This window comes from Aedes aegypti, chromosome 1 (genome assembly GCF_002204515.2).
Source record: "Aedes aegypti strain LVP_AGWG chromosome 1, AaegL5.0 Primary Assembly, whole genome shotgun sequence".
NCBI classification, from domain to species: Eukaryota; Metazoa; Arthropoda; class Insecta; order Diptera; family Culicidae; genus Aedes; species Aedes aegypti.
In genome coordinates, this window is record NC_035107.1 from 294,771,151 (window position 1) to 294,784,671 (window position 13,521).

The following is a 13,521-nucleotide window of genomic DNA, read 5'->3' on the forward strand; positions in this document are numbered from 1 at the left end:
AAGCCATTGTTTTTTTTTTTTTTTTCAATTTCCGCCCCACCTTTATTGAAAAATCGAAAATCATTAATAATGAGTATTGAATGAAAGCAAAATTTTATTCTGCAGGTTGAAATTCTTATAAATATCTAATGAAATTAAAAAAAAAATTGTTGAAACCGAGTAGGGCATTTTCATTTGTCAGTCTAGCAAATGGTTGAAAGGACGCAGCCAAAACCAAAGGACGTCACAAAAAGATGAAGAAGTCAGAGCTCGGGTCGACGTCGAACCGAAACCCGACTTGGCTGCAGGCAGCAGTTTATTTTTGCACAAAGAAGCGACAACACGCAGAAAAGTGGGAACGGACCCTTTGAGTGCCGTGATCAAAAGTGATTTTTTGGTGGAAATTTTTCCTCCGATTGCTGTTTCACCGTGTCCGCCGTCTTCCGGAAGCGGGCGGAAAGCGTTTTGGACGGATTAGAGTTGGATTTTCGAGCTGGTAAGTAGAAAATTTTGTATGGCTTTTGTCGTTCGATTCGGACGAAGCGTCAAAATGAAGGTAGAATCGCCAATTGTGACTTGTAATTGTTGGAAACAAGCCGAACCAAAGCCAAAGGTGACGTCTATCGATCCGGACTCGACTTGGCGCGGGTGGTTCTCGAAACAAAAATAGGAAATTTTCACAAGCCTCAGCACTGTGTTTATCAACAAAAATGATGACCGCAAGCCAATAACGATTCGATGGCGCAAAACACTGCGCTCGGATGTTTTCTTGTTATTTTTAGAGCATTCAGAGCAGGGAGCGTTGTTTTTGAGACTCTTTATTTTGGCTCTTCACTTTCCGTCCCATCCATCGTCCACCCCGCTAGTAGAGGCGAGTTCCGCAGGTGCCCTCGTGCAGTGGTGGTCGTATGAGCGAATCTATGTAGGATTGTAAGCTAATAACAAAAAGATTAAGAGGATAGCAAAACATACAAACCGAAAGTTGGTGCAATAACAAAACGTACAGAGGAACGATAAGAAATTCGCAGAGTGGTAAAGCCCTGATTATTCCACCTATGTTCCTAACACTAACAATTTTTTTGAGAGGCTTTGTCACTATTTAAATGTAAGTCTCTAAAACTACAGTTTCGAGAAAATAATCTAGGACCCTATTTTTATGTATTTTGGACAAAGCGTTACGCGTATATAATTTAGCGACTTCCATTTGGTTTTGCCGTGAATGGCCAAATTATATACCTACGCGTAACGGTCTGTTCAAAATACTTTGGTTACCCTAAACTTTATACAAAAAAATGAAACCATTTCTGGATCGATTGACCGAAAATTTTTGAAGCATTCCAGAATGTGTTAAAGGATTCATAATTTGAAAATTTCAGAGATAAATTCTCATACGTTTCAATAAAAATTCATTGACGAATTTCCAAAATAGCTACACGATGGTAAAAATTATTTAATAAATCAGAACACGCACAAAATAAATGTGTACATTCTACCTACAAGTAGTTGAGATATTATGATTTCAAAGAACTATCGATTTAAATAACATTCCTGTTAAAAGAAGAGTATGCGAATTACAGACAGAATTTTAAGCAGGATTCTTTTTTTATTATTTGAAGCTTGGGACAAATTTTCATAGAATCTCAAGGTGAAGATCCCGGGCGCGATCCATCTGACAAACCAATCGAGCCCTCTGCCACCATAGAAGATGGTGTCTCCATCCATGTCGATAGCCTGATAGATCTGTGCTCTTGGGAGATTTGAACTATGGCTTCCATTCATCTTCTTTTTTTTTTCTGGGCATCATGTTCTCATTGGGACAAAGCCTGCTTCCACAGTTATTGACTGAGAGCTTTCTTTGCCAAAGTTGCCATTTTCGTATTCGTTCATCGTTTGCAAGGTACGATGATATTCTATTTTCGTTTGTCATGTTGGACACATGTTTAAAAACCTTTACAATAAGCTCTTTAGAAGGTAGCATATAACTGAAATTTTAACTACTATCTCCAGTAGTTTCTTCAGATTCATCTTCAGCCATATAAACTGTAAACTCAAAAAAATCCAAACGTCATTGTTACGTGAAAAATCACGTAGATCATTCCAAATTCATTTTACCTTCACTTCACCTGACTAAGATAAAGATCACTAAACCATTCATAACCACCAAATAGTGACTCGGTAATGTTTACTGAGGTTACCTATCGCACTTACGTGGAATTCACGTAGGTGCCTGAGTTCATTTTGACATCTGCATAGTGTACGTACATTCGGTGTTGAGCTCAAATCCTAAGATGGCGCCCGCTTGATTTTTGAAGAACTTCAGAAGCACTGCTGCTTTAAACACTGTGTAAGATTGATTTCAAGGTAAATATGCTTTGAATACCGAAGAATCCCTGCATTACTTCATATTTTATATCAGATTTATGACCTCTATCAATTATAGCACGCGAAGGCTACAACAAGACAGACCAAACTCACAAAATTGGGGAACCAGGATTCAAAATGCTCAGATTGACAATAAAAATATCACAATCTTTTAAGTTTGCTTAAATTTTCCAATTGGGAATTAGTTTTCTTTCAAAGCCTTTTAGAAATAAGATTGGTCTTTATTACAATTAAATTTAATGCAAAACCATCTAGGTCCTATTGAAACACTTCGTAAAGGCTACCGGAAAATCCACGTAGCTCTTACGTTTAGCGACGGTAGAATGGACGAAGTTCAAAAGTTCATGCGTTCATTCTGGGCTAGGGGAAAGTGGGGCAGTTTGGCCACCTTAAGGAAAAGTCGATAAAAGTGCTGAAAATATTATGAATTTTTCGAATGTTTGCATGATTTCCAACAATTTTTAGATGAACACACTAGATCCGCATGATTTCCTTTGTCTTATAAAGTTCACGGATGAATGATTGATTTTTCAAAATTTGTAATTTTTCGAGTCGATTTTTTACTGATGGGGTGATATGAGCACCCCATTTTTGATTGCAAAATAATCTCATATAATCTAAAAAATCAATTATTTTGTTACTACCCCTGAAAATTATTAGTATTTATAAACACTTCGTGCAAAAAGATATAATTTTTAAGGAACATTCTAACAGTCAAACATCATTATTCTGAAATGATGAAATTCAAAAGAGCCATTCGGGGCAATATGGGCAGTTTTTTCAAACATTATTTATTTATTTTTATTTGAGTTTCGAACACTGACTTATAACATGCCTATTGCTTTATTTCCTAATCAGCTTTGGGGTTGCATGTTATTTCAGATGAAATTTACAGAATTTATGCAGTTTTCAAGGGGTGCTCATTCCACCCCATTGGCCAAACCGCCCCGAATACCCCTACTTATGATTTACGTAAGAGCTACGTGAAAAGTGCGATGAAAAAAAATCACGTATGTTTTCACGTAACAATGACGTTTGGATTATTTTGAGTGTAATATTACACTGTGGAACAAGCTTTTGTCTCAAGCATAAAAATACCGGTTTTTATTTAATTTGAGCTCGCTGAAACTATTATCGTTTGTGATACACTTAGGCAAATGGACTATCGATAAACATAGGATCCCCTCATGAAAATTCACCAAAAGGAATCGGGGTGAAATTCATAAATTTACCTTAGGCAGCGTCCATTTATTACGTAACGCTAAAATTGGAAATTTTGGACCCCCTCCCCCCCTCCGTAACGCTTTTTGTATGAAAAATTTCAATTTTTTGTATGAGCCGTAACGCTTGAGCCTACTCCCCCCTCCCCCTAGAGCGTTACGTAATTTGTGGATGCCGCCTTATGAAACCGAAATTTGAAAACAAAAATAATTTTCGCGGCAACCTGGAATCGAACCAAGAACCTTGCGATCGATAGGCTCGTGCGTACACCCCGCGCCTATCGACGACTTGGTGTGGAGTGATGCTAAAACAATACATAAAGCGTTCGTGTTGCGATAATCGTTCTATCTTTCATAAGGCAAAATGTATGAATTTCGATAGTCCAGTTCGCTGCGTGTAGCACCTCTGGTTTTTAAGATATTGATTGTTGAAAATGCACTTTTTTTAATATTTTTGATAACCCCTCCTCCATCGTAATTTATTTCCCCATACCTAATACACGGTTCGTCATAAAATCGTAGACTCCCCCTTCCCCCTAAAATGCCACATCATTTATGGACGGTCCCATAAAAGTTTTACAGTTTGTATGCTGATTTATGTACTTAATTTACTACAGAAATCAGTGTTTCGATACTATTGTATTTGTATTTGTATTTATTACTTAATTACTTAATTTAGTTGGTAAATCAGGGTGTCTACTACCTGGAAAAACCTGGAAAACCTGGAATTATCAGGAAATTTTATTCAACCTGGAAAAACCGGGAATTCTCAGGGAATTTTGGCTACTCTCAGGGAATTTTTTTGAAGCAGTAGTACATGGTAGAATATGGTCGAATATATCGTTTTTGTGACACGAAAAATTTTCGGTTGCGCCGCTATCAAATTGCTAGTTGTTATGTGTAGTCCCTTTAACGATTTTTATTTGTTCAGCACAAGATTCAGTATAGCACATGTTTAGACTAGGAAGGAGAACTTAAGATTGCCATATTGATGAATTCAAGTACAGATCCAGGTGGATGTCGTTCATGAGTATATGAAACAGCTCAACACATTCCTATTTTATGTTTTGCCTATTATACCATAATAATAAACATTGTAAAAGAGAGCAAAAAATACAAGAAGTACAAAAATAGTACAGTTTTAGGAGTTGGTTAATAATCTTGATTAAATAATCTACTTGCAGTGAATCCTGGTGCAAAATTCTAGACCCAAGAGAAACCTTCAGAGACTATTACGCGACTATTCCACAAGTTCTGAATTAATAATATTTTTCTCAGATTCAGAGGAATGCTTCAGTAATTATAGTGGATTCTCCAGCGATTTCTTCTGGAGTAGCTCCAGGAATGCTACCAGCGATTTTTCAATGGATGCTTCGAAGAATTTCTTCAGAATTTGGTCCAGAAAATCTTAGAGCACTCTAACGCTTCCACAACGGTTTATTTCAGAGTTAAAAATCTGCAGTAATTTTCACAGAGATTACCCTGAAATAAAAATTCTAGCGATTATCCCAGGATTTCCTCCAGATGTTTTTGCACTGATTTTTTCACCGATTTTTTCAGTTGTTACTTCTAGAAGATTTAACACAGATCCTTCCGAACCTCTTCCACGAAGGCTTTTCCAAGAAACCCTAAAATAATTGCAATTCCGATTTTTTCAATTATTGTAGACATTTTCATTAGGTTTTTTTTTCAAAATTCATCCACGATTATTCTTAGCAGTTGTTTCAAAAATCTTCCAAGCATTATTCGATGAAATCTATTTTAAAATTTTCCAAGAGTTTCTCGATAAATTTGACCTGGGATTCTTCATTAAGTTCCTTCAGGACTTTCTCACGGCGTTTCCCCAGCATTTCATCAGAATATGAATGCTGCAGTTCATATTTCTCTAAAAAAAATCAAATCAAATTTCCAAATCTCCATGTATTCCTCAAAACGTTAATCAAGGTTCCACATCAGTTATTGCTCCGATCATTCATAGATGCTTTATTTCAGGAATTCTGTCCGAATTTCATTAGAGAATTTCTTCAAAAACGTCTTGTAGGATATTATTCAGAAATTGTAATTTTGTTTCAGTTATCTTAGCAATTTATCAAGGAAGAAATTCATCAACTATATAGACGTTCTTTCAGCGATCTTCGTAGACGTTCATCAAGGCATACTTTTAACTCATACAAGCTTCAACTGAGGTTACTCTAGGATTTTCTTTCGATATTTTCAATAATTTTCTCCGAAACAATCTGAAAAATATCCTTGACATTTCCCTAGAGGCATCCCTGTATGAATGACTGGAAAAATCTTTAAAGAATTCCATGAGTAATTGTTAAAAAAAAAATAGGAATTCCTGAAGGAGTTTTGAAGGTGTTCCAAAAGGGAATGTTGGAGGAAGTCTTTAGGAAATCAGTGGAATATCTTTTTGAAGAATTTGAAACTTCATTGAAAAATGTCTGAAACTATCTTAGGAGGGACTCTTGATGGAACCTCCAATACAGTTCATGTAAAAATTCCAGATTGAATTTTTGGAAGGTATAATTGGAAAGTTCGTGAAAAATCTCAAAACAAACTCCTGAAGAGATCTTCGGAATAATATTTGAATGAAATCTACAGTAAACGAGCAGTATTACGTGTTTAATACGAGGAATTCAAAAAAAAAGTTTTAGAAATAAGTTGTTATCGTTACAAGTAGTATCCCCCACCGAGCAGGAGCACTGCCTCTCGGTGGTGGGCAATAAATCATCGTAAAAGTAATTCAAGTTCGTTCATTCGTCTGCCCCTCCGGGACCATAAAGAAACACAACGTAGGGCCTGGTCAACCCTGGACGAAACATCCATGACTACATGACTAAGACATATCTCAGGTCATCCAGTTTGCTACACGGAATACTATTTTCCTGAAGATAATTTGGTAGATGAACCGGTTTACAAGTGAAATGCGATAAATCAATTTCGTGAAACTATAAAGAACAATCGCAAATATAGCCATCATTTGTGTCGAAAGTGATCTAAGGCCTCTATAGCGTGGGTTCCCACTGGAACTGAATAACTTCGGACACAAACACTATTTCTTTTGCCGCTTGTGGTCGGTTGCTGCTGTGCTGTGGCTGTTGGTGCTGTGTTGGTGAACGTGTGCTGTTGCTGGTGTAGTACTCTCATCTCATCTCATCAAATCCAATTCTCATCTCATCTCGTCGCTGGTTCGATGATAAAAACAGTAATGACGAAACGCAACGAACGCAACAAACCAAAGCGACAACTTAGTGATTCTCCGAATGGAGCAGTTGCAACGGGCTCAACAGCTAAGCAACACTGTGGTGATCCAGACTCCCTTGGCGGGGAAACAGATTCAGATGTGGAAGAAGAGTTATCTTTAAAAGATCTCTACAGACTTATCAAGCGGGAGATAGCAAAGGCTAATGATGACATGAAAACACGTCTAAACGGAATGGCTAGTGAAATTAATGATTCTGTTTCACAACTGAAAGCAGATGTGGAATCCATAAAGTTATCGCAAGAATTTCGCTCTGGAAAATTTGAACACTTGAAGGCCGATATAACAAATAATAAGTCCACAATAGCGTCTCTTACTAAAAACGTCACTAGCATCAACGGAATTTGTACGACTAACGAAAAACATATTGAGGAACTGAATTACGAGCTTAACAGTCTTCGACAGACTACTATGGAAGGTCATCTACTAATCTGCAACGTAATCAGGACTACCGAGGAGAAGCTGGAGGATGTTTTCAATAACATTTTGACTCAACTAAATGTGCAATGTAGGCCGGAGGATGTACAGGGAATAGCAAGATTATCATCATCTAACAAAGGTGGATTGCAACCCATTCTGGTGCGTTTTTCTAATTCAGGAATTAAGGAGAGAATCATTAGGGTTGCTCGCGATAATCCGATCTCCTGTGATACGATTGGCCTAGGGGTCAAACAGCGCATTTACTTTAATCACCGTTTAACAAATGCAAATCGGTTTTTGCTGAATGAAGCTCGAAAATTCAAGCGAATCCACAATTTTAAATTTGTTTGGTACTCCAATGGAGAAATATTTCTTCGCAAGGATGAAACTTCCAAAGCCATCCGTGTGAGCGATGTAAGTGTTTCATCGTCTATAGTGTAAGTTTTTCTGGATGTTGCCAAATGGCAATTAATTTTTTTATTGATCGATATTATTAATTGATGGATTGTGAATCAGAGCTTATTAATGAATTGAATATTGAATTTTCCATAGAGGAGATAAAACTACAAAATAATAATCTCAACATTTTATATCTAAATACCAGAAGTTGTCGAAATAAAGATGAAGATTTATGCCTTCTAATCAATGAGTTTGTTAGTTGTATTCACGTTGTAGTATTTTCTGAAACATGGTTGTACAAAAATGAAATTTTCAAACTTCCGGGATACGATGAATATCATAGTTGTAGAGATGGTAGAGGAGGTGGAGTTTCTATATTTATCTTATCAGCCCTGAGAAGCCAATTAGTGTTGGAAATCAGTTCAAATGAGAGTAACTTTCTAATTGTTGAAATAATTGATCACAACATTAAAATAATGGGGGTTTATAACCCTGGACGGTTAGTGCCGATATTTTTGGATCAACTCGAACAACTTCTTCATAAATACCAAAGAATGATTATATGTGGTGACTTCAATATAAACCTGTTAGATGTATGTAATGAATTTGTTCTCCAATATCATAATAAAATACAGTCATTAGGATATATTATACTAAACAAAGTAGATGCTCTTTTCGCAACACGAATTTCTAATACAATTTCCACTGTAATTGATCATGTTATCACTGACATTTTTGAATACGAGCTACATTTACACATGAGAGATACCGAAAGGCTTATATCCGATCACAGAACGATTGTTCTATCAATAAATGTATCAAATCTACAAAAAGATGATTTGTTGCAAAAACATACAATTATAAACTATGATAATGTATTTAGATCAGTCTCACAATCTACCTTTGAAGACTGTCATTGTTTTAGTGACATATCAGAAAAACTCAAGGTTATTATAACCAACAACAGATCTGAAATATCATCTAAGAAGAAGGAGAAGGTTATTTTAAAACCCTACATAAACAATGAATTATTAGCTGAAATAAGACATAAAAATAGATTATACAAAGAGTACAAAACCGCCGGAACAAATACTTTGAGAGAAGAATTACATCGTGTATATGTGAGAAAACGAAATGGCTTAAAAAACAAGATTAAATTAGCAAAAGAACATTACTATGGGCGTAAGATAAACCAAAATTCAAATGATTATAGGAAAACATGGAGTATACTAAGAGAAATAATTTTTCAAAAAAGCTGTACCAAGTCAAATTTGCAAACACTATCACTCAAAGAAAATAACGAACTTATTACTACAAACGCCATGGTAGCTAATTGCTTCAATGAATATTTTACCAATATCGGCTCAAATGTTCACGTAAGCAGTATAGAGAGTGCTGAAAACAATTTCTTAGTCTATCTGAACCCAAGACCGGAGATGCATTTTAATTTTGTGTTGGTAGATTCTGAAAAAGTAACTGCTGTGATAAAATCGTTAAATAGTAGAGCTGCTGTCGGTTTAGACAATATTTCTGTAAAATTTTTACAGAAATGCAATTCTCTTGTCAATGACAAAATTACTGAAGCAGTAAATAATATGATTCAGAACTCACAATTTGAAGACTGTTTGAAAATTGCAAAAATAATTCCACTTTATAAATCTGGGGATAAATTTATGAAATCAAACTATAGGCCCGTTTCAATTCTACCAGCTCTTTCAAAAATACCGGAATCTATTATAAATGAACAAATGAAAAATTATCTTTTACAAAATAATCTCTTGGATAACAATCAATTTGGTTTTCTACCAAAGAAAAGCACCGAATCGGCTTCATTAGAGTTATTGAATTTTGTGGTGAAAGGTTTAGATGGAGGTGATTATGTTGGATGCATTTTTATAGACTTACGTAAAGCTTTCGATTGTATTTCACACGATATATTATTAGCAGGGATTGAATCCTGAGAAAATTGAGAGAATCTCTCACGTATCGCTCTCTGTAACTATCATAACATGCTGCACATTATGAGAGACTGTTTATCGTATACTGCTACAAGTTTGATCAGATTGGGGGGATAGTAGTGCATGATAAAACCCCTCTAAACATGCTCCAAGCCTGGGGGACACTGTTGTTATTGGAAGTTCGTGGATTGTTTATCGTGCCAGTAAAGAAAAACACCTATCCCCAACGGTAAACAAGCGAGAAAAATGGATTTTATCATCGCTCACTCGTTGGGGCTCTCGCTCGCTGCTTCCATTTATCAGACTTGTTACACCTTGCGATACAATGACGATCGTGGACCGCAACAGATGGGATGTTTTTCTTTGCTTGCTTTGATCGTGCTTCATTCTCAAATGAGAGCGAATTCTGCAACGCCTGATTATTAGCTAAACTAGACTACTATGGTTTCGCACCATCAGCAATACGTTTGCTTAAGTCTTACCTCTCAAACAGATATCAGCAATGTTATGCTAATGGAGTGCTTAGTGATTCTTTGCTAATCAAATCTGGCGTGCCTCAAGGTTCGATTGTGGGTCCAATTTTGTTCAATTTGTTTGTGAATGACTTATTCAACTTGCCACTAGAAGGAGAATTACAATGCTATGCAGATGATGCTGTTTGCAAATACAAAGCTAAGGATATAACAACACTACAAAGGAAGATGCAACATGATCTTGACCTATTCCCTCGTTGGTTTTCAGCTAATAAAATGCAAATAAACATAAAAAAATCAAACTTCATTATATTTTCACTTAAAAATGCAAGCCCTCGATTTGAATTAACCATAAATAATGAATGTCTAGATCAAGTTTCAGAGGTTGATTATTTAGGCCTAGCAATAGATGAAAGTTTGAATTGGAAGAGACATATTAATCAAGTAAAAAACAAAATTATTCCAATAATATTTGCTCTTAAAAAAACCAGAAACTGTTTGAACATTCGAAGCTGTTGGCAACTATATAACTCATTCATACTTCCACATTTAAATTATATGAACACAATTTGGGGATCTTCCGCAATAACTCATTTGAATGTCCTGAACGTTTTGCAAAAAAGAGCTATCAAATATATTCGTCAGCTTCCATTATTTTCACCAACAGCTAACCTGTATACACCTGAAATCATGCCGTTGAAATTGTTGCATAAATATAATTGTTTGTTGCTCGTTTATAAATTTAAACATAATTTAGCTGAATCTAACATACGTTTAATAGAATTTCAAGACGTACACACTCATAACACAAGAGCAAGAGGAAATTTTTTCGTCTCTAGGCCAAGAACTGAGCTTGCACTTCGGCACTTCTTCTACACCGGTTTGACACAATTCAACGCACTTCCAAATTATTTAAAAATACAACAGAACATATCAGTTTATAAAAATCAGTTGAAAAAATACCTGTTTGATAACTTTCTTTGAATAACTGAATTATATTGTCACTTGAAGTTTTAGTTTTAAGATTTGTATATAATATTTAAGTTAAACTGCTTGCTCACTTGTTGTTTTCCCTAGCTAGTGGCTGGCCACAGTTAAGTATTGTAACTTCTACAGCTGCATTCGTTAAATAAAGCAAAAAAAAAAAAAAAATCTTACAAATATGTCTGTTGAAATTAGGAATCGAACTCTGTAGTAATTCCTGTTAGGTTTCTTTTTACATTCGTAATTCATAACTTGTTTTGGCTCAATTTTTTTTAATAAAGTTCTTATTTTCAAGACGATCAGTCGCTATCAGCCCTGATTTTCCCAAGACATCATCTAGGGAACAATACAAAACGCTCTCCAGAGAAATATTCTAGATACGTCGCTGATGTTCAAAAATCTTAATTTTTTAAGGCTCTTTTTTCCTTAAGATCGAATAGACAGTTTTTTTTCTGACTTTGATGATTACAGATACTTTGATATCATTTGATAATCATTCTTGATTTTTTGTGGAAGTAAAACAAAAATTATAAATATTTTTTTTTTCCCCTATGTTGTTTACACGTTTAAAACAAAACAGAAAGTTTTTTGGGGAAAAATACCTTGAAATTTACCGTTAGATATTTTTTTATTCAAAGATGCCTATCTTTGAAAATAAATTTTTAGTCATCTAAAATTAAATATTCGTCAATTATTCATGTATTTTGGAGAATTTCTGAAACCTGGAATTATTTTTTAAACCCGGAAAAAAAAACCTGGAAATATCAGGGAATTTCATTTCTGTTAATGAGTAGACACCCTGTAAATGCTGAGCATGGCGTACCATTGGTACTCCGCGTACCTAAAGGAATAACATAGACCGCTTTGTGTGGTCCTTAGCCTCCTGCCCAGCAACTCCTAACCCTATTCCTATTTCCTCGTGGTACTGACCGGAGTACAAGCAACCTTAAGGAAGATACGTAGAACTGCAAATTTCTTAACTTCATCGGAAGCACACGCATACTTTCCGATATACTGAAGATCCGGATCTGGAAGATCCAGCAGGAGGTGTGCTGGACAGATTCGATGGTGCAAAAATTTAGAGGTAATCATACCATCTACCTGAGCTGCAGCAACACACGTGAGCTGGGAACAGCTTTTATAGGTGATATGCAAAGGCGCGTGATCGGGTGGTGGCCGATCAACGAAAGAATGTGCAAGTTGAGGCTCAAAGGCCGATTCTTCAACTTCAGCATCATAAACATGGTTGGGTGACAAAACGTCGAAAAGAAAACGTCAAAAAGTGAAAAATTGAAGGAAACAAAAAGTCTTGAAAGAATGACTTTTTTCGAAAGAATATATAATTTATTATGTGCCAAACGTTATTAATAGCATATTTAATCGTCCCCGTTGTGAAAAAAGAAGTCTGGCAAACAATGTTGAAAATTGGCCATTTTCGACGTTTTGTTCTTTCGACGTTTTGTCCCAATCGACGTTTTGGCATTTGACGTTTTGTCTTTCGACCTTTTGTCCCTAAACCCATAAACGTGCATAGACCTCACTCCGAAAGCACTGATGATGACAAGGACGCATTTAACGCGCAGCTCGAACGCGAGTACGTTCGCTGCCCGTCAAGACGTCAAGATCATCACAGGAGAATTGAAAGCTCAGGTTAGTCATGAGGAGGATTTCAGACCGACGATTGGGAAGTTCAGCGCCCACCGGCTGACGAACGAGAACAGGCTACGACTTATAGATTTTGCCGCCTCCAAGAACATGGCCATTCGTAGCACCTACTTTCAGCACAGTCTTCCGTATCGGTACACCTGGAGATCACCACAGCAGACGGAATCACAAACCGACTACGTTATGATCGATGGACGGCACTTCTCCGACATAACCGACGTCAGAACCTATCGTGGCGCTAACATGGACTCCGACCACTACCTGGTGATGGCGAAATTGCGCCCAAAACTATCCGTCATCAACGATGTACGGTACCGACGCCCGCCACCGTACTATCTAGCGCGACTGAAACACCCAGATGTCGCCAATGCTTACGCGCAGCATTTTGAGGCAGCGTTGCCGGATGAGGGCGAGCCCGAAGAGGCCTCTCTTGAGGACTGTGTAAGCAGCCATAGACGATGCTGCTGAAAACATTGTCGAATACGTAGAACGGAGCTCAAGAAACAATTGGTTCGACGAGTAGTGACAGGAGGTTTTGGAGAAGAAGAATGCTGCAGCATGGTACGTGGAACGATACAAACTGAAGCGGAAACAGCAAACCCGCCTATTCCGGGCGAAACGCCGCTTGAAAGAGGTGGAATGCCTAGAGATGGAGTTGCTGACCGGTACCATCTTGACGGACGGGTGCGAGGTGATCGAAAGGTGGAAGCAGCTAGAGCAGCAGTAGAGCTATGGCAGATCGTGGGCGAGAACAGCTTTCCCGGAAAGCTCACAAG

The 13,521-nt window shown here is 36.8% G+C and overlaps 1 protein-coding gene across 1 annotated transcript in view; it reads left to right on the top strand.

Moving 5' to 3' along the window:
- The first annotated feature begins 286 nt into the window (after positions 1 to 286).
- The window catches only part of LOC5565953 (GTP-binding protein 2), a 40,002-nt gene continuing 26,767 nt past the window's right edge, over positions 287 to 13,521 (top strand). The window contains exon 1 of the mRNA XM_021838205.1: positions 287 to 475. The gene's annotated coding sequence lies outside the window, so the exon portion shown is untranslated. The remainder of the gene's footprint in view (positions 476 to 13,521) is intronic.